The sequence below is a fragment of the Ambystoma mexicanum genome, chromosome 1p, assembly GCF_040938575.1.
Source record: "Ambystoma mexicanum isolate Mex_15411 chromosome 1p, UKY_AmexF1_1, whole genome shotgun sequence".
NCBI lineage: Eukaryota > Metazoa > Chordata > Amphibia > Caudata > Ambystomatidae > Ambystoma > Ambystoma mexicanum.
In genome coordinates, this window is record NC_090921.1 from 857492556 (window position 1) to 857513484 (window position 20929).

A 20929-nucleotide genomic window follows, 5' to 3' on the forward strand; every position below is an offset into this window, starting at 1 on the left:
TCTCAGTGGCCTACATATGCAAACTCATCACCGCATGCCTACCCTTTCTAACCACCAACAATTGTACCACTCTAGCCCGAACACTAGTCCTGTCGAAACTCAACTACTACAATGCTCTCTATTTAGGGACTTGCCGACGGAATACAAACAAACTACAAGTAATCCAAAACACTGCCATTAGGGCAGCATTGAATATACCTAGAACCCATCACATCTCGGAATTCAGACATAGTCTAAACTGGCTATCGGTCAAACAAAGAATCGCCCTCAAGTCACTGTCACTCACGCTTAAGTGCCTTGCAAACCTTGCACCGAGTTACCTGTCTAATCTATTCACTCGCAACACCTATGACCGTCCCCTTAGAGCTGCCCATGCACACTGCCTCACAGTCCCGAGGTTCAAGCTACAAAAGGCCAGGGGCAGCAGCTTACCTGTGCTTGCTGCTAAGCTATGGAACACTCTACCCATCTCACTCAGATCTGAACCATACTTCCATTCCTTTAGAAGCAAAGTCAAAATTTGCTTCCTAGCGCAAGATCACTAGCTCATCAGTACTAGATGCTACGCCCCACTTGTAATCATGTAAATATGTCTATCACCAACATGCTCTATGCCCAATGCTTAGCATGTGCAATATGTAAGTAATGCATCTTTTTTATACTTGTATGCTTGTACCTTTGTTATGTATATGTGTAACTCTGTAACCTTAAGAAATGTGCCCAGATGCCACTGGGCTCGGTGAGCTTTACAAATAAACAAGTCAAATCACAAGAAACAGCATAGCTTATGCAGGCTGACATGCTGATGTCACCAAGAGGGGTGCATATTATGATTTATTGCTGCCAGGACATTTGAACTTAGGGAAATAGATTAAACTGATTAGATTATCACAAGATGGCCATTTTGGATGCGTTTGTTTGCATGTGTAACTGTCTGGAAATCTAAGGTAAAATGCAATGAAAGGAAACACATCATTAATCGATATATCCTCAAACAACATGCCCTTGTCGATTGGCCACATAAAACTCCTGAGAGAACCTCTCCTTTAACATGGTACCAATGAAGAATCAGTTGTAACACAATAGTAAAGCTAATACATGTACATGATATTCAAGTAATCTTACCATTAAAAAGTGTTGGGATGCACGTGTTGCGTCCCAGACAGGCAAACTGGTTCAGTCTGAGAAAGACCTATCAGTAAGTGCCGCAGTGTGAGCAGTTTGAGTTTGTGCGACATAAGGCATATGTATTATTTTTAGTTGGGTTTGACACATTGGATACATCAAATAGCAACACAGAGAGAGCAACACATATGTTATTGTTGCAGCTGCCAAAGTTATAGATAGGGCAGTGCATTACAGGCCTGGTTTCTAGAAGTAATACATGATGTTATGTCTTACGTAAGGAGTGAGAGGAGAGTTGAAGTAGGTGGAGAGAGAGAAGATGGAGTCAGAAATGTGATGCAGTAAATGCGAGGTCAGCGGGTCGACATGGCATGTGTGGCATCATATTGGATCTCTAGTCCTAATACACAGCGACCAGAATGGAGGCCCTGTTGTGGAGTTGGGGGTCTGTTTAGTTGAGTACCAAGACACATCCCCTTTCCATCTGCCAAGAGAGAAACTGAGGTCAGAGGCACCCGACTGCACAGATAAAGGCTAATTGTGTTCGGCTGCAGAGTTCGAAGGAGTTTATTTTACTCTGGAGCGCTAACCTAACTTCCCGAACACTCAGTAACAAGGACTGCTCAGTCACTGAAATATATGTCTCACAGCCACCAAAATCACCATGATGCCTGGTTTCCTGATACACATTCTAAAAATACTCAACCCACTTAGCTTTGGCAATACATCTCTAAATGGAACTTTGGTCTGCTGGGCGGCCCATCCCCATTATTTACCAATTTCTTTTTATATTCTTACTGTTAATTGCTAACAATAGTAAGCCCCATATATCCTCCACTTGGGCTAGTTTCTTCACTTTGATAATAGCTTGATAGATTTTCCTCATTTATATTGATATTGATATTTTATTTGTATCACACTTGTACTCAAGTGTTTCAGAGTGTAATAAGGCAAGGGAGGGGAACAAGGGAGAACAAAAACAACAATCTTACTAGGCCCAGTGAGATTGACAAAATGCAAAGTGCATGGGAGAGAAAATGGGGAAAAGTGCATGGAAGGGGGAGAAGTGGAAAGTGCGGAGCAAAGAACAAGTAAATATATAATAGAAAATAAATCAATAATACATGGCAACAAACAGTGGTAGTGCAGCCAGCAAGTGGCAAGTGCTGGGTTTAAGGCAGCAGACAGAGTGTGCCTGATAAGTGCAGGAAAAGGGGGGTGCTGTATGGTTACAGATACAGACCCCAGTCCAAGGGATTTCCCGGAGGCCGTGCAGGTGGGTGGCAGGGTGAGCAGGTACCTGGGCTTAGAAGACAGAGGGTAGGCCAGTTGAACAGTGCTAAGAGAGAGAAGATCAGCAGGAGAGAGGAAGGGCAAAGGCAGAAGCAAAGAGGAAGGTCGTGAGGTGCTTCCGGAACATGAGATGGTTCTCCTCAAGTTTCAGAGTAGCACGGAGGCTGCTCCAGAGGGAGGCCCCAGCTGAATACAGAGATCTACCCCCAGCTAATTTCTTTGAAAAATGACTGAGGGAGTTAGAGGTAGAGGAGCGAAGAGCTCAAGAGGGGAGGTATTTACTGAGGGATAGCTGAAGGTATTTTGGACCCAGGCCCCAGAAAGCCTTGTGGACAATGCAACAGGCTTTGAATTTAATCCTTGCGTCCAATGGGAGCCAGTGGAGAGATTTCGGGGCTGGAGAGATACGATCCCAGGGCTTGAGGCCAAAGAAAAGTCTGGCAGTCCTGTTCTGGATAAGTTTCAAAGGGCGGAGAGTAGGCGTTTGCTCAGAAAAGAAGTAATGGAATGTGGGCGATAGTTAGCCGGGCGAGAAGGATCAGCTGTGGGTTTCTTGAAAAGAGGAAGCACAAGAGAGTGTATCAGAGGGGATGGCTCCTGAGGCAGAGGAGAGGTTGCAGAAATCAATAAGGGCCGGAGTGAGGGTATCAATGTGGTCCTTGATAGTTTTAGAGGAACAGGGATGAACCTGTTTTGAAGATGCTTTCATAGATCGGACTTGTCTAGCGACCTTGTCAGGGGAGAAAAGAGGAAAGTTCGAGAAAGAGGGTGGGGTGGGTGAAGGAGGGTTGGCATTCACAGAAGGAGTAGGGAGAGGGGGGGAGGAGAGGGTGACAGGATGTTCTGTTTTATTTTTTTTTAGATGAAGTGAGAGGCAAGGGTATCGCAAAGAGCTTGTGAGGTGACAGGAGGGGTAGAGACTGCAGCAGGGTTGGCCAGCTCCTAGCAGATTTTAAAGAGTTTGGCTGAGTTGTTAGATGCCACAGAGACATGGGCATGGATGTGGGCTCTCTTCTTGGTGTGGACAGAGAGTCGATGTTGCCTTTGGAGCAGGCGACAGGCAAGTTGGCAGAGGATGAACAAGAAACCCTCCATTTCCTCTCAGCCGCCCTACACTTAGGTTTAAGTGCAGCTAGGTCAGATTCATACCCAGAATTGCACTTGGCTTTGGACTTCGAACGGATCCTCATGACAGGAGCAAGAGCATCAAGAGTATCAGAAATAAAAGAGTAGAGCAGAGACAGGGCTTTATCAGGATGTGAGTCAGCCAGAGTTGGAGGATGGGGAGAAGGTGGTGGTGAAAGCCTCCAATGACACACGCTTCTTGGGCCGGATGTCCGAGGAGGTAGGTGGCAGTGTTGGGGTAGTCTTGGCATGGGGGAAAAGAGAGAGAGATGAGAGGAGAGGAGGGAGTGTTTGCTCCAGGAGAGAGGAGTGGTAAGAGGGATGGAAAGGGGGAGGTCAGAGGAGTTCAAGGCATCAAGTGTGTGCCCTGCAGAGTGAGGGGGGATAGAAAGGGAGAGGGAGTCACATAGGTCATGGCAAAGTACAGAGCATGAACAAGGAGAGTCTAGATGGATATTGTGATCACCAAAGAGGAGGAGTTGAGTGGTTGATGACTGAAGGAAGGAGAAGACAGCCACACACTTAGAGAGAAATGAGATCATTTGACCAGGAGGCCGGTAGAGAGTAGCCTCAGTAGGAGAATGGCTAGGAGAGAGATAGAGACTGCAGACAAGGCATTCAAAAGAGGAGTAAGTATGAGTGGGAATGTTAGAGGCAGGAATCCACTGAGGAAAGATCAGGGCTAAACCCCCTCCAGACCGATGGACTCTAGGTGCGGAGAGGATCTTGTAGCCATCTGGGAGGAGAGTGTTGTGACAGAGATAGCCATGAACCATGTCTCGTCAGACCGAGGACATCAAGATCAAGTTCTTCAAGGATGTGGAAGATGTCAGAGGAGTGTTTGACTGCAGAGTTAATAGTGGCAAGATGAAGAAGGTTGCCAGCCTTAAAGACCTTCTGGGGTGGTGTCCTGTGGAGGAGAAGGAGCCTGATATGGGACAGAGGAGGAGGAAAGAGAGGGCAAGGTGGCCAAGAGGGGGGAGAGGAGGGGACAGCAGGAGATGAAATGAAATTGATGAAGTGAGCGAAGCACCTATCAAAGAGGAGGAGATTGGCTTGAGGGCCTTGGACCATGACGGTTCCATTAATGTAGACATTAATGATGACTTTAGAGGAGTCGACGGAAGCCATAAGAACTTCTCAGCGGGTGCCACCATTAATGGGAGCAGAGGAGACAGGACAGAGCACAGAGATCATATGAAGAGTCCATAGATCTGGCAAAGGAATGAGAAAGAGGATGTTGGTGAGGGCTTGTCTGGAGGAAGCATTGGAATAGATGTTAGCAAAAGGGAAACCAGGGTTTGAGGCCAGGATATACTTTTTGAACTTCTTCCTACCAGACCTAGTGAGAAGGGAAGGATAATTGATGGAGAAGCAGTTGGAAAAGATACGAGAAACAGAAAGCGCCATCGGAGTGGTAGCGAGGAAAGGAGGGAGAAGCAGGAGCGGGGAGGCAGGTAGGAGTGGAACAAAGAGAGTGGTGAAGTCACAGGGCCAGCAAGATACAGAGATGCAACAGTTACAAGCAAAGTGCAGAGCAAGTTAGAAAAGTACAGCAAGCTGTGGCTTTTTAAACCAAAAGGTAAAAACAGCAAGATTTGACTTTCCAATTGGGTTCAGATGTTAGTGAAGGGTCTAGAAACGCAAAGCAAATCAGAATGTAAACATGGGAGAAACAAGCAGAAGGGACAGTGAACATCAAAACGGGGGTAGGAGTGAGTCCAGAAGGAGGGAACTAACCCCTAGAAAAGGAGGTGACAATGTCAAGGCAGTCCGGATTTCTTAAAAGGGTGAGGTGGCAGCATCATTGAAGTTAAGGCACTAGGGTACAGAGTGGGCTCCAAGTAGCTTGCTAGTAGCAGACAGGGGATCAGACAGGGGCCTTAGAAGTGAGCCCTTGGTGAGGGGGCCTGCTGAATCCTGCCGGTTCCCTGTTGGTGAACAAAAACACACAGGAGCCAATAAGAATCAGGGGGAAAGTAAGAACAGCAGCCTCATGAAAAAAGATAATGCGGCCACCATCTTGAAAGTGCAGCGAGGTTGATTGAAATGCAGGCAGTGACCACGATGTCAGCAATGATTCCCAAAGAGACTAAGATGTGGGCACAGTAGGGGCAATGCCAGGCTGAGTGGTGACAAGGCGCAATTAGCAATGCAATTCAGTCCGAAAAAGTAATTGAAAGTGAAAATTAAATATTGTTTCTTTTTTTTTTCTAGAAATCAGTTGGAGCTCAGAGCGCTGTACTAATCAAATGTGCTGTGCACCTACCTCAGAGAGTGGTTCAGTGGCCCAGCATGACCTCTAGGAATGCATATGGATGGCAGGAGAGGTGAAAGCGAAGCTCCTTGCACTCCGGTGCATGTAGGAATAAGCCTGGTGAGGGGTCCAACTAAGGCCTGTTACACAGTGTTACTGCGCCATCTATTGATACCTGTTTGGCTTGCCTGATCAAAATGTCTTTGGAACAATGGCAATCACCATCATACCACATTGATTTACGTAGAATTCAAGTTTTACCTACTCTCTTTGCTTTAGTGAAAAATCTTCCCAAGCTGCAAGTTAAGTCTTTGTGGATGGCTAAAATCTCTTCGCTCTGCCTCTCAACCACACTATTGATCATTGGAAGTAGGGCTGTATGGTTCATACTTTCCCATTTAATTGAGCATCTTGAGTGCACAATCATAGATCCGGCAACTGCAGGACTCTACACTGAATCTTATGTTATGCCTAATAAAACATCAGCCATTGTTACAATTGATGATTGCTCTCAACCCTTGATTGCGCTTCAAAATTCTTGATTAATGACCATGCCTCCCAATTGACCAAACCATGTCTATCAAGCTGGTACAACTCCTGGTGTGAAAGGTTTTATGCCCTGGGGAATCCCCAAGGAATCGAATATTGCATGCCCTGGGGCTGCATGACATTATCAGGGCCTAGTATACACGGCCAACAGTTCCCCTATGCTCATGATTTCTGAGGGTTCGTACTGGAGGTTAAATTCACCTATTATTATAATCCTTGGCAGACCGTGACACCTTGACCTCCATATCTACTCTCGCTTGTAAAAGGACAACGAGTCTAGCCACCGCCCCCCATGTGGCCTGGTGATTGTATATATAATTAAAAGCACCTCTGATTCACTACGCACCTCATGTGAGGGTCTAGGAAATCTCTAGACCCTGTGTCAAACACCTGAATTCATCAAAAAGTGATGCACTAACCCAAGTAGGTAGACCCCTACTTGGTCTACCTCCTTGACCCTGGACTGGTGGGATGGTAAACGTTGCATAACCCTGTACATTATGGGGTTGCCACAGCCCACGTCTCCTGCAAGGTTATTATTTCATTAGTACATATAAACTACATCCAGTCCTCATCAGTCAAATGCTTGTGGACTCCAGCAACTCATCCACCAAAATGCGGGTTTCAGCAGCACTACCGCTGCTACTGGGTTCATTAGCTGGGTGGGTTCCGACAATGGTGTGGTCCAGAACACGCCAATCTCCCCAAGACTCGACTGTATGGTGCTCGTGCACTTTGGAATATTGTAGGCCTCCTCAGTCAGTCTGTTGGCACTCTGGGAACTCCAGCAGTAGTTTGGAATTACATTGAGCTGTCCTCTTCGCTCTGCTACTTGAGTTGGCCATTGGCCATTTTCCTCCTTCTCTGTCATGCCAGAAAATGGAACACGGGCATTGCAGTCTTTATGTGCAGATTCTACTATGTAAAGAATGGGTGATGGCTGCTTGTGATTTATTGTTTCGATCCACGTAAGAAGAATGTGTTATAATGTATGGCAAATGCTAAAGGATATTTGTACCGTGCACTATCACCACCGGAGTGGTCCCCTGCCAAAATCAGCTGAAAAGTCCACGGATCTACCTATCAGAAACCTCGAAATAATCTCCCGTGTGTGTAAAATCATTTTAGCAAGTGTGTGTTGTTTTTATCGTTATGGTCAGGTACATGCGGGCACATGTCTGGGCACATGCCGATTTATTGCTGTTTAATGTTCATTACTAATATGTGATTTCACATTTATTAGTATACTTGCCAAATTCACATTATGATGAAGGAAATGTCAGATTCATGACTTGTTTTCGTGTTTGTCCATTTTTAAAAGTTGCTCAGCAGAAAAAAGGTTAATGTGTGGATGCAATCGCCCTCTAATGTGTGGTGACACACACGCTGCATCCTGCAGCTGGAAACACCGCAATCTGTTCCGCTGGAACAATTTAGTCGATTTTTATAACAAGTTCTACTTTTGACATTAGAGAAATTTGATTTGCAACACTCTCGTCTTATCTACCCAATCTTGCGAGCCATTCTGACATCGTGTTCTCATTTCCAGTTACTGAGCGTGGGTGCAGTTGCTTCAGCTCCAAAACCCAGGACTTGCAACCACACATCTCATGCCGTGCCTTCAAACACGTGCCACGGTCTGGTTTGTTCTATGATGTATAATTGTTAGCAAGGCAGGGAGATAACTCGTGTTTTTAAAACCTGAAAGCTTGCTCTAGTCAGATAAAAAAAAAAAGTGTGACGAATTATATTCCAGAAAGCATAAAAGTGGAGAGGAATGGTAATAACCAAAGGTGACATTTCATCTGGAGGTCAGCGGGAGCTATTAAAGCGGTCAGTAATTCCAGGGTTTCCCAGGACTGACTGTGTCGCATCACTTATCTGCTCAGCTCCACGCTTAAGCATCTCCCTCAGTGACAAAAAATAATCCACTGAAAATATTACAGGAGGTCAGAGGTAAGTATGAGAAAAGTCACACTGTCGAAAGAAAAGTACCATTGCCGGTGCAGACCTATAAATTACCAAGGACTATTTTAATGCTAACGGACAGTTTACATTGCATCAATTGGACACATATGTGTAATTTTGCGATTTTTCCTTCGGTTGTGCCAAAAATAAATTCAGTTATTTCACACTTTTGTTGTGCCATTCATGAACAGAACCTTCATGAAATCACACTCTTACTGATTATAAAAAACACTGGTGGGAACATTCAAGAGTTGGGGCCTCATTCCGAGATTGGAGGTTGCTGCCTCCAATAACGGTACCGAGTCCGCCCTCATTCAATGGTGATTTACCGGTCTAGTCAGACCTTTGTGGGACCGGTAGGTGCCCATTGAAAATACCATTCCCCATTGCCATTGAGCCCAATAGAGCTCAATGGGAATGGGGAAGGTGCAAATAACGGTACCGCAATTTGCGGTACCGTTATTTACTCCCTGGACCCTTTGCGGCTCCCGCTAAGGCTGCCTGGTAAAACCAGGCAGCCTTAGCGGGACCTGCAAAGGGACCTCAGAATAGGGCGCAAAGGGATTACCGGCACCGGTGTCCTTACCAGTGCCCGTAATCCCTTTGCGCCAGCCTCGGTATGAGGCCCTTAAAGTAGGAAGTTGTCGTTTAATACTTAAAAGGAAATGACGCACATCATACACGTACTATAGACCCCTCTGCTTTCTTAAGGCACAATCGTTTTGTGACCTTCTTATGCATATATCAGTCGGTATCGTATTACAGGCAATTTGATTTGTAACAGAGATAACCATTTTCATTTAAGAACATAGCTGGCTGATTTTGAGCTTTCTACTGTAACTGCCCGACCGACCACGATAAAAAAAAAAAAAAAATATCTCAACCGTAATCCAATATATTACTTTTGAGCGCTCAATAACATGCTTACAGCTGAGGGCCTCTTTTCATGTTTCTGTTATGACGTTTGATAACAAAAGTGAAATAAAGCAGCAGATGGAAATGTGAACCTATTTTAGTTTTTTCAATATTGCAGAAGGTTCTTGAACAGGCTGTGATGCTGATTGTGTGTCCTGAAAGCTGGCTGCTTTGCATTTGAAAGTGTACATTCCCCAGTGACCCTCTCTGGTGACCAGTTTGGCTCTTGCCTCCCGCATAGTTGGTGCTCACCACTCATTTGGCTAAAGCACACATGTGGCAGAGTGTCCAGTGCAACACACACCCATGTATCCCCAAGTTGCTACGCAACATTAACTAATTTACATTGCTCACTGGCATGGCCCTTGTGTTCTAGTCCTTCCAGGGTCAGTCAGCTCTGCCTGGAATCATTGCTTCCCGGAGCACTTTCGCTCCTTCCTCTGAACCTCTGTCCAAAGAGAAGTTTCACTGTAGAGCAGAATACCTAAAGGTAAGCATTTTGTAACATATTCCTGTATGCGTGTGTTGTCCACATACAACGTCCCATCTAGGCAGAAAGGTGTAGGCTGAGCAAAACCCATTAGAATACAACATCGTGGGAGCAGAGTGGAGGTTGTGCCGTGAACAGTGTATACATTTTCTTAGATCTGAAACATATCGGATTCTCACATATAGCAACACGGAAAGAGCAACACATGCACTAATGTTGCAGATGCAGTAGTCATTGCTGGGGCAGTATAATAGGGACATTGTTAGTTGATGTAGTGAAGTAGGATAGTGTGATGTGCATGAAGGATCGAAAAGAGCGGAGGATGGTGTCAGCAAGGCAGTGTGATAGAAGCGAGGTTGGTATGTTAACTTGGCAGGAGAATTTGTATTTTTATATTATGGCCTAGACCGCAATGAAAAGAACAAAACACAGGCCTTGGTGTGGAGCTGGGACTCTTTGAGTTCAGCTCCAAAAAACAAATCCCCTTTCTCGTTCCCCCAGGAAAGAAGCAGAGGTCACAGGCACCCATGGTGAGCAGATACGCACTCATTGTATCCAGCTGCGGGGCCTGAATGTGATGGGAATGGAATGTTAGTTGGTAAAAGGAAGGAACGCGCCCTTTTAAGGACAAATTCATGAGGATAGGGTACAAGGCTCTGTGACGCCAATGAGCCTGGGGCAGACACACCATATGAATTACAAATAGACACACAAGTTAAGCAGACAAATCCTCGAAATACAGATGCAAGAGTGGTGGCCTGGACACGTCATGCCTGGGCACCTGGAGTTTGGAGGAGATAAGGGGTTAGCAGTGTCTGGAGCATCTTGTGATTTGGGATAGAAGTAGCAGAGGTGATGCCAATTAATGTAGTGCATGGTCGAGGGTGCATCCTGTGTGCACTATTGCGTCTGGGATTATTATGACGCGTATTGTCTCATCTAAAGTAGGGTTGGCTTCACCAAATTAATCTGATCGCATTTGGAACAGGAGTGTGCACATCATGTGATGGTCCCAAATGTGCAAACCCATTGATAAGAATCCACCAATCATATACCTGAGTTTGGCAGTGATGATGTAGGGGACCAAGTGCCTAAGGCAATGGGGGTAGCATAGATGTGGATAATCGGTCAAGAGACTATAGGGGGATTAGCATCTATAGGCGGTATCCAATGAGGGTGGTGGGATTATGCTGTGCTCATTATTGTTCATAGTATTATTAATTTGCGTTTTTTTCCACTATAAAAGATGGATCGTCTTGAGATAAAACAAGCTCTGTATCCGTTTGGATCTAGGGGACCCCCTGAGAGCCTTTTTGCATGTAATAAACCTTCTTTTCCCTTGCAAAGAGATGCAGTGGTTATTTTGTATTGGATTGTTTTTATTCTCTGTTTTTTGGGCTGCCACCCTTTCACATGTTTGTATGTAATGCAAACATTGTGTTATTGTGTGTGTGTGTGTGTGTGTGGGTGTGCACACGCGCAAGAGGTTAGTGACTCCCTCTGTTTGCATGTATGAATGTGCATGTGTATCTTACTTAGCGTGTGGATGTCAGGTAGGAGTGTGAGACGGAATGCAATGCATGCATTTTGGTATGATGGGTTAGTATGGTGAGGGCTATGGCATTGCTGATTTTTTTGTGATATCAGTCTCATGCGATTTACAGGGCTTTTATTATTAGCATAGAGAGGTTGCAGATGCAATCTCATGCAAGTGATTTACAGTGACTATCATTATTGATATAGACAGATTGTAGCTGCATCATCATGCAAGTTGGGTGCTGGTGTCCAGACTAACGCAATGCTCTGAAGCTCGCGACCCCTTGGCCCTTTAGTGAGGTACAGGAAGTTTACATTGAATGAGCAGTTTGTCCGGGTTAAGAACTATAAGGAGGCTACTAAGACACTTTTGTTGGAATGTGTTCTTGCAGACAAAAGCGCACAGGTCTTGAATCGAATGAATATTCTTTGCTTACTTCAAAGTGTACATGGGTTAGTGGGCATCACTACATGAGTGCTTCAAGGGGTTTATTTTTTTGACATCTATCGAACAGATTGGGCTTTTGTCTACTTTGGCTCTAAATTTGTGGTGAAGACTGTGTTGAATGAACGAGATGCATTGCGCGCTCTGTGGTTTGCTGTGAATTTGATTTCTCCTGAAGCCTGTGCAGGAAGTGGGTTGTAAGCAAGCATGGTCTGGCCAATGAAATCTCTGCCCTCTGTAGTGGGATGAGGGTGCCAGAAGTGATGAGTGATTGGTTGTGGCTATTGGGCTCGACCCGTCGTTATTAGTGGTGACTCACTCTCTGGCTCCTTGCCTGTTAACTCCTGCAACACCAGGGGGCATTTTCACTTGTTAAGTAAACCTGAGGTTGGTATCAAGTTTAAATCCTTTTTGATTATATGTTTGCAGGAAACCTGTATTTTATCCCACCATCGTTTGATGGCTATGGGTTTTTTTAGCCAGGCTACTAGCAGGGGTCTTATGGACGACTGTTTGGAAGTCTTAGCATCTTGATCAGGTGTGGTCCAGAGATTATGCTGGTTAGGCATTGGAGCCTTTTCTCTTGTGTTTTGATAATCCATGTTTGTCTCAATGCCCCCCCCACCCACATCTTCTTATTTCTAATATCTATTGGCAGGAGGGGATGAATGATTTGGATGATTTGCTCGAGAAAATTGAAATTTGCATTGATGTCTGGTGTGGAGAGCACAACAATGGTAAAATTGTGGTTATGGATTGTTAGGCAGAATCATATGCAGTACTCGTTGTGAACACCACACACAATTAAGACTACAAGTGACAGTACAAATTCGCCTTTGGTACAAGCCTGTACTACACAGTAAAGTGGTAGCGATGGATGAGCAGACAGACTTATCTCAAGAGTAAAGTGAGCAGTACCAATAGTTACACAAAGGACAGCAATTACTATGGTTCAAACAGACACTCACTCAAGGTTTCTGAGTAAAAGAATATACATTTATTTACACATTAGTTATAAAACATTTCACTATTATCAAGCAATTGGAAAATCACAATCTTAATACACTACACCACACCCAAAAGATTCTGGACAAGTTAAGCTCAAAATGGAGTGTGAGCAAAAAGGCACTCCAGTAATTAAAAAGGGAGGGAAAGACAAAGTTAGACAAAAGTTGAGCAGCACCAACAAGTAACTAAGCAGGGCAATCTACAAAACGTAACTACGGTGAGGAAATCAAATCAAGAGGCCTGTGCCAAAGTCAATGGACCAAGCTCTTTGCAGAGGATCACACAGTGAAGAATGGTTTGCGGTTAAGTCTTTGCCAAGAGTTCAGAACGAAGTTGGTCAGGTGAAAAGTTACTTTAAAGAATAGAGAAGGACAAGCCCTCGGATTGGCAAAAGGTTTCTAACACTTTTACTGTGGTCGGATGGAATGAACAAGCGGATTTGAACAGTACCTTAAATGGCGAAGAAGGCTGTAGCTGAAGCAAACGTTCCTGGCAGGTCCTGTAGGCTCACAGTCCTGAAGCGACTGTCGGACTGACATGAAGTAGGAAGACTGGAGGGTCCTGCACTGCCCAGGGAAGTAACCAGCAGCAGAGCAAAGCAATGAATAAAAGATATGCTCGTTAAAATCTAAGCAGGGTCTGTTCCTCCAGGCTATCCGGTTAACTGTAGCTGTGCACAGCAAATTCGACCAGAGGAGGGAGGCCTGGCTTGCAGTTTGGCAAACTGGTTGTTCCCACCAGCTCAAGGGGAGAAGATTCCTTGCAAATCTTCCCTGTCGTCGAAGTTTGGAGATTCAGACCCGCAGCAGGGCTTCACCAGGAGTGTTCAGTCGTGGTAGAGGTTCTCTTCTGTCAGCTTGTCTTCGGTTCTCTCGATGCAGTGGCGACTCTGCCTTCTCAGTCCCAGAGACCTGCTTTTTATGCAGTTTTCCCCCCATTCACAAAGCCTGGCTGTCAATCACACAGCAGGGCGGCTGTCCCGCCGGGACAGTCACCACAGCCAATAATACCAGAGAGAGACCCTGTCCAGGGAGTCTCAAACCCCTCCCTCACATCCCGTCCCCCTCAGACATTCAGGTGCTTAAGGAGGGTTCTGTGCAGAAGGCCTCCAAAGCTTTGCAAACAAAGGAATCAAACCTGGTTTGGCGCACAGAGTAAAACACGAGAAAGACTTTTACAAACAAAAAAGGCGAATAAACCCAGCCAGAACCGTATAAACCATATAAAAGTAAATATGGTCCAGCGTGTTTAAGTTTGAGGCGACTAAAATAGCCTAAAACAATACCAAGGCTATTTAAAATAACCGCAGTACAAAAAATAGGGTAGTTACCACTGCCACCAGCCAAATCTTAATGAAAAGGGAACGAAACAATGTTCCATGAGAAACAGACAAAAAGGGATAACTATTAAGCCTTACCAGAACTCTATGTAAGATAGTTTGTACTGGGTCTATGATTTTAAAAAGACTAATACAGTCAATGGCAACTTTACATGTTCTCGGATACAGTAGTCAATCCCAGAAAATGGAGTCACAAGTGGGAAGTCTGAAAAAGACAACCCTGTGACATTGCACTGAAGGTGCTGTGTAACACACAGTAAAAGGATTATACCTATGGAGTAGGTGAAGCTCCACGGTCTATGAACACAAAAATGGTAAACACAGACAGCAAAACACATGTAAGAGTTGGAAAAAAGGCTCACACTCTTACCAGGTGAAAAAGAAAATCCTAGAAATCCAGCAAAGCTGCTGAGGGACTCAGTAGGTAAGGGAAATTAGCCATTATGGAGAATTCTCCCTAACATGGGTGACCTGAATTCGGAGTGTGTCGCTCTCATGGCAAAGTATGAATGTGATATTTTGGATCCCATGTGCTCCTCTTAACAGCAGAATGGATAGATGTGGATGAGCCATTTAGGGAGCTTAGGTTTATCTCCATTAAATGGTAGTGTTCCAGGGGACACTCCCATCTCTTCAATATGGTCCAATGGGAAAGCAGAATCAACAATTGAGTATATCTTTGTATAGGCCTTGATGCATGAACATTGCATTAAAATGAATGTGGTGTACTTTTAGCAATCACTGTATCCTCTAAGCTTACACCAATGTAAACAGTGGGCCGTTCAATCTGCCTGAATATGGGTGCACGGGTTTAATACCTTTCCTATGGGACATTTGAGCATTTTACTAAAAAACCTGGTCTCTGCACTTCTGGCAGGGGCAGCTTACCTAAAAATCATTGCCATCAGCATGTTTTTAGTTTGGAGGTGTTCACCCAGAAATGGGAAAAAAGAAAACTGGTGCGTGACATTAGGAATCTTACCGATCTCTCATTGGAGAGGAAGACCTCCAATACTAAAAAAGTATGTCAGGTATAATTGATCTTGACAGAATAGTGCCAAAATTGAGCCAGGCTGTTGCAGAAATTATGCTGGAGTCACTTTGCAATAAAAATGCACAGGGGTTTTGGAGGGCGGTTAATAACCTGAAGTCACCCTTAACCTCTTGGCAACTGAATGCTGTTGTTGAAACTGACTGGGTATCCCATTTTACAACCCTGTTTTCCCAGTCTCCGGGATTACCTAATTACATGCACTTGCTGTTTGATCTGGATGACACTATCGGTTTATCCAGTTTTGATGCTGAAATTGTCCTGAAGGTCATTGGAAGTATCAGCATGTCTCGGACTCCGGCACCTACCACCTTGTCTAACTTTTTCTTCAAACAACATCCTTGTGTATGGGCTCTTACCTTATACATCACCTTGAAACACTTGTGTATAGGCGCGTTATAAATGCCATATCACATATCATAAGTCACTAGTGGGTACCGGCATGTATCCTGCATCTTGGTCTAAATCGAATATTGTACCTATTCATAAAAGAGGACTGAGGTCCAATCCACAGAATTCTGGGCCAATTGCAATAATAAACCAGATAGTAATGTTTCTGTGCACATCTTGCTGAACCATTTGGAATCTTGGGCCATTGGGGCTGGCCGCCTCGATAAGTGGCAAATAGGGTTCAGGAAGAATCTTCATACATCGCTTAACAGGGCCATTGTAAAGAGCATTCAACTCCTTGCATGGGATGGCAAGTATAAGTCGGTATACATAGCATCCATTGACTTAACTACTGCATTTGATATGGTTGATCAGAACCTTCTATGGATTATACTTAATGGTTGGGGGATATCTATTGGTCTTTTGCATTTGCTGATAGATCTGTATTCAAACTCTGAATTCCAGGCTCGACTGAATCAATTAGGACTGCTCTCTCGCCAAATTAAGACCTCTCGTGGCTTTAGGCTAGGGTGCGTGGTTGCTCCTTTTTTGTTTGCCATATATATATCTTGTATAGGAGACTATTTAAAATCTGCTGGTTTTATTACCTCTAAGCGTTTTCATCTTCACCCTATGTGATTGCTTTATGCTCATGACATACTTTTATTCGAAGGCACTGCAATGGGATTACATTGACTCTTGGATGCCTTTTCAAAGTTTGTTAATAAACATTGTCTCTCTATTAATCCATCTAAAACCAAGATAATGCATTTTATTAAGCACAGGGAAAATTCCTAATATAACTGGCATATTGGCAAATCTCCAGTGGAAAGAGTGTCTTCATTTATTTATTTGGGCATTCTGCTACTGTCCCTTTGTCATAAAAATAGGCTTCAGGAGTGGCTAAAGATGCGTGGAAATACATTAGCGTGTCAGCTTGGGAGAATTGACTTGCGCTTTGGTAAATTCTCACTCTTAGCAACTATTAAATACTAGGAGGGTAAGGTTGTAAAAAAGATACTTTATGGCATCGTTATGTATTCTTTGGTGACTGTGGATTATCTAGAAATGCTGGAAGCTGCAATTTGGAGAAGGGTTCTACATCTTCTGAATTCTGTGCCTATACATGCATTGAGATATGAGCTTGGGATGGTCTCTTTAATGGCACCAGGGCAATGGAAGATCTTTTCCATGATACATAAGATTTTATGCCCGTGTGATGGTTCATTGTATGTTGATTTCCGGATAAGGCTGAACTCTAAAACCTGTGCGTGGATGAATGCGGCTTGTTTGTATTGTCAAATTCTTTTTGAGGTGCTGGCTCTTTCCTTTTGTGATCTTGTTGATAATTCTGAGAGGGTTAAGAAATTGCTGTATGAATCCGATTGGATAAAAAACAACTAAATTGATACATTCTTATCCATCTTTGGTACATCTTCAGAATGATCATAAGAGATTGGGTACTTTGGCCCCGTATTTGGCAATTTATCCGGCAAGGTATGTTAGGTCAAACTTCCAATGCTTTCTACTTAATTTGTTGGGAACTAAATCATTATTGATGAGATATGGTATGTTGGACTCCTGTCAAGCAAAGTATAGATTTTGTAATGATGAATTTAGTATTGAAAATTCTAAACATATCTTGTTGGATTGTCCGGCTGCTCAGGTATGGGGCCACAGAGGTCAATATCTGGTGAAATTCTCTCAACTATTTCATTTGGGGGTAAAGAATGAAATTTGGTCATTATGTCTGGGTGGTAATATGACATCTAATGTCCTCGCTGTTTTGAAATTTTGTAAATCTTTGAAATTCGATGTTATTCAATGGAATTTTGTTTGAAATTTTGTATGAAAAATTATGCACCTGGGTAGGACATTTGGTATTATTCGGTTGTTTTAATTGCATGTGGTTTTCTTTTTTTTCCTGTGCAATTAATTTGTTTATTTCTTGTTTTTAATGTGTTTTTTCTTAATGTTTTTATAATTTATTAAAGGTTAAGGATCTTAGCCAAATAATAATAAAAAATCATGTCATTTATATTGAACATTATTGTTGTCATGGGTAGGTCGTGGCCGCAGCATCATGCAAGTGATTTACAGTTGCCATTATCATTGGAATTGAGAAGCTGTGGCTGCAGCCTGGTGCAAGTGAATCAAATGGATCATAATTACTAGCACTGATTGATTATGACAGCATCTTCATGCACATGATTTACAGTTAGCATCTTTACTGGCATAGATAGAATGTGACCAAAGCCTCATGTAAGTGATTTGCAGTGTACATAGATTGTGATCAAAGCTTCATTAAACTAATTTCTGGGCTTGCCATTTCTGAGTGTCTGTGTTTTTCCTCTGCTGAACCCGTTGTTGAAGATTACCAAAACCAAAGAAAAATAGTCATGTAGATTACTCATAATGGGCACAAAACAAATGCTATGTTATGCTAATGCAACAATGAATCTTCTCTTTCAATTGCCAACAATTGTTCACAACATTTACTTAAAAGACTTGGACCGTTGTGCTTGCAAATGCTCGTCCTTCATAGAAATGCCACAAACAATCCTGACAACACTTACAGTGTTTCAGGTATAAAGTAACAATTGGAATACTGTGCAGGAATTATAAAATGTACCATAAACACACAGGAAGAGCCACAAGAATCCCCATTTAACTTACCACAAGTACTGGAATTCAAAAACATACCTATGAATGAAATCTTACAGATTTCATACACGTACAAACATACATCCACTCAATGCAACCATGTTTCACAAGACCACATCCCTAATGAACAATTAGTATAGGTATCCATACCAAATTCTAAATCCATTCCATTTCACCAGCTTCTGCAAAATGCAAATCATCACATTTTATGCCTTTTTTGCATTTCACACAATCGTTCCATCATACAAGAAAACTCACATAGCCAATATGTTGTAATAATGCTTCTAAGGTACAATGACATGGTACCAAAAATAACTGTAAACTTACAGGGTAAACAAAGGGGATAGTAATTCTTGGAAAGAAAACCTTCCCAACAGTAGGTATAGTATACCACACTGGTGCCACAACTACTTCAGGGCACTAGCCTGCATATGTCAAAAAAATAAGTGGTTGTTTTCAATTTAATGATACCTCCATTACTCCACAACATAGGGTACCAGCAGATTTAACAAATGCCTATTTAATATTCCTTCAACCCACATTTAGTCACTAAAGTATAGTGCAATTAAAAGTTAGAATACACCAACAAATATCCAACTACAGCCATAATACTACAATAGTACTTTTCAAAGTCAACCTAGTTAGAATATGCCAACAGGTATCTAAAACCCTTAATTCCAAAACACTTCAAATGTGCCATCTCGATTTCTATAAAACACACCATCTTCTAACTTCTAATGTAGTTAGAATACACCAACTGGTAGCTAAGTACTCAAGATTACCCTTAATCACAACATTCTTCAAACAAACACACTATCATCCTAATTCTCATTGTCTGTATATATTCTTGAATATATTTGCTTTTTTCCGCTGCCTGTGTTCTTTTAGGCATATGCTTGCATATAGTACTACGTATATTTGCTCTTATTATGCTATGTTGTACATATTATTGCCAAACTATGTAACTAGGTAACAAGCTTAAGTTGTCATGTAAACTGCTGTGCCCGGCTACCCTCGAGTTTGGTGCGCATTACCAAATAATAAACAAAAAAACAAACAAACTCACATAAAAGTAATTATTATTTTTTTTTTAATCCAGTAGGTTTTTCCCACTTATGACCCAATGGTTATTTAGGGTGTAATTCATAGAATTCGGCATACAATCGGTTTTGGCACACATGGCTGGCGCAGACTGCCGCACGCGCACACTGTGCGCCAGCCGTGTGTGCCAAAACCGATTTCAGCACACAGCGTATGCATGGATTTTAACATCCAAAACCAGCTGTGATGCAGAGCGGCGCAGCGACCCTGCAGCCACGCCAGTTACGCCCCGACCCGCCCCGTGCACCACGAACAGCGCACAAATCCAGTACATGGTGCAAAGGCCAGTGGACCAGCATACAGCCCCCAACCACAAAAATGCATGGCAAACTCTCCGCGCATCCCTCAGAATACATGTACCCCTCTCGTGCCAGCGAAATCGCGTGTAAAACTCCCCACGCACTCCTCAGAATACACATACCCCTCTCGTGTTAGCGAAATCGCATGTAAAACTCCACCTTGTGGTGTGGGCAGCCATTGGAGCATGCACTGGGGTGATGGGCTGCCTGTGGGGAATGTTGTGGATGGATGGGCTGCATGCGTGTATTCCTGGGGTGCGCGGTGAGTTCCACACGTGATTTTGCTGGGCAAGCGGGGACGTGTATTCTGAGGGGTGCGCAGGGAGTTTCACACGCAATTTCAATGGGCGAGCGGGGTACATGTATTTGTGGGGGTGCGCAGGGATTTTCACATGTGATTTCGCTGGGCGAGCGGGGTACGTGTATTTCTGGGGGTGTGCGGGGAGTTTCACACGCGATTTCACTGGGCGAGTGGGATACGTGTATTTCTGGGGGTGCGCAGGGATTTTCACATGCGATTTTGCTGGGCGAGCGGGGTACTTGAATTTCTGGGGGTGCGTGGGGAGTTTCACACACGATTTCGCCGGGTGAGCGGGATATGTGTATTCTGATGTGTGTGCGGGGAGTTTCATATGCGATTTTGCTGGGCGAGCGCATTACTTGTATTTCTGGGGGTGCACAGGGCGTTTCACATGCAATTTCGCTGGGGGAGCGGGGTACGTGTATTCTGAGGGGTGCGCGGGGAATTTCACATGCGATTTCGCTGTGCGAGCGGGGTACGTGTATTTCTGGGGTGCGCGGGGAGTTAAACACGTGATCTTGCTGGGCAAGCGGGGTACGTGTATTCTGAGGGGTGCGCGGGGAGTTACACACGCAATTACTATAGCGCGAGAGGGGTAATGTATTCTGAGGGGTGCGTGGGGAGTTTCACACACGATTTCGCTGGGCGAGCGGGGTACGTGTATTTCTGGGGGTGCGTGGGGAGTTTCACACACAATTTCTCTAGCGCGAGAGGGGTACATGTATTCTGAGAGGTGCGCATGCCAATTGGCAGTGTGGGTCCTCCCAGGTGTGCCCCCTCCCCAGACCCTGCAGGCAGCCAACACCACAGGGGACTACCCTGCACCCCTGGCCATGCCCCGCAGGCAGCCCATCCACCCTGGCCATGACCCACAGGTAGCCCATCCACCCAGCCCATACGTCACCATGCACTAGTGAGCACCAACTCATGTCCCTATGCACCCCCACCCACCCAGCAGTGATGGGCACCTACCAGCAGGCCCCGACTCATGTCCCCCTGCACCCCCACCCACACAGCAGTGACGGGCACCTGCCAGCAGGCCCCGACTCATGTCCCCCTGCACCACCACCCAC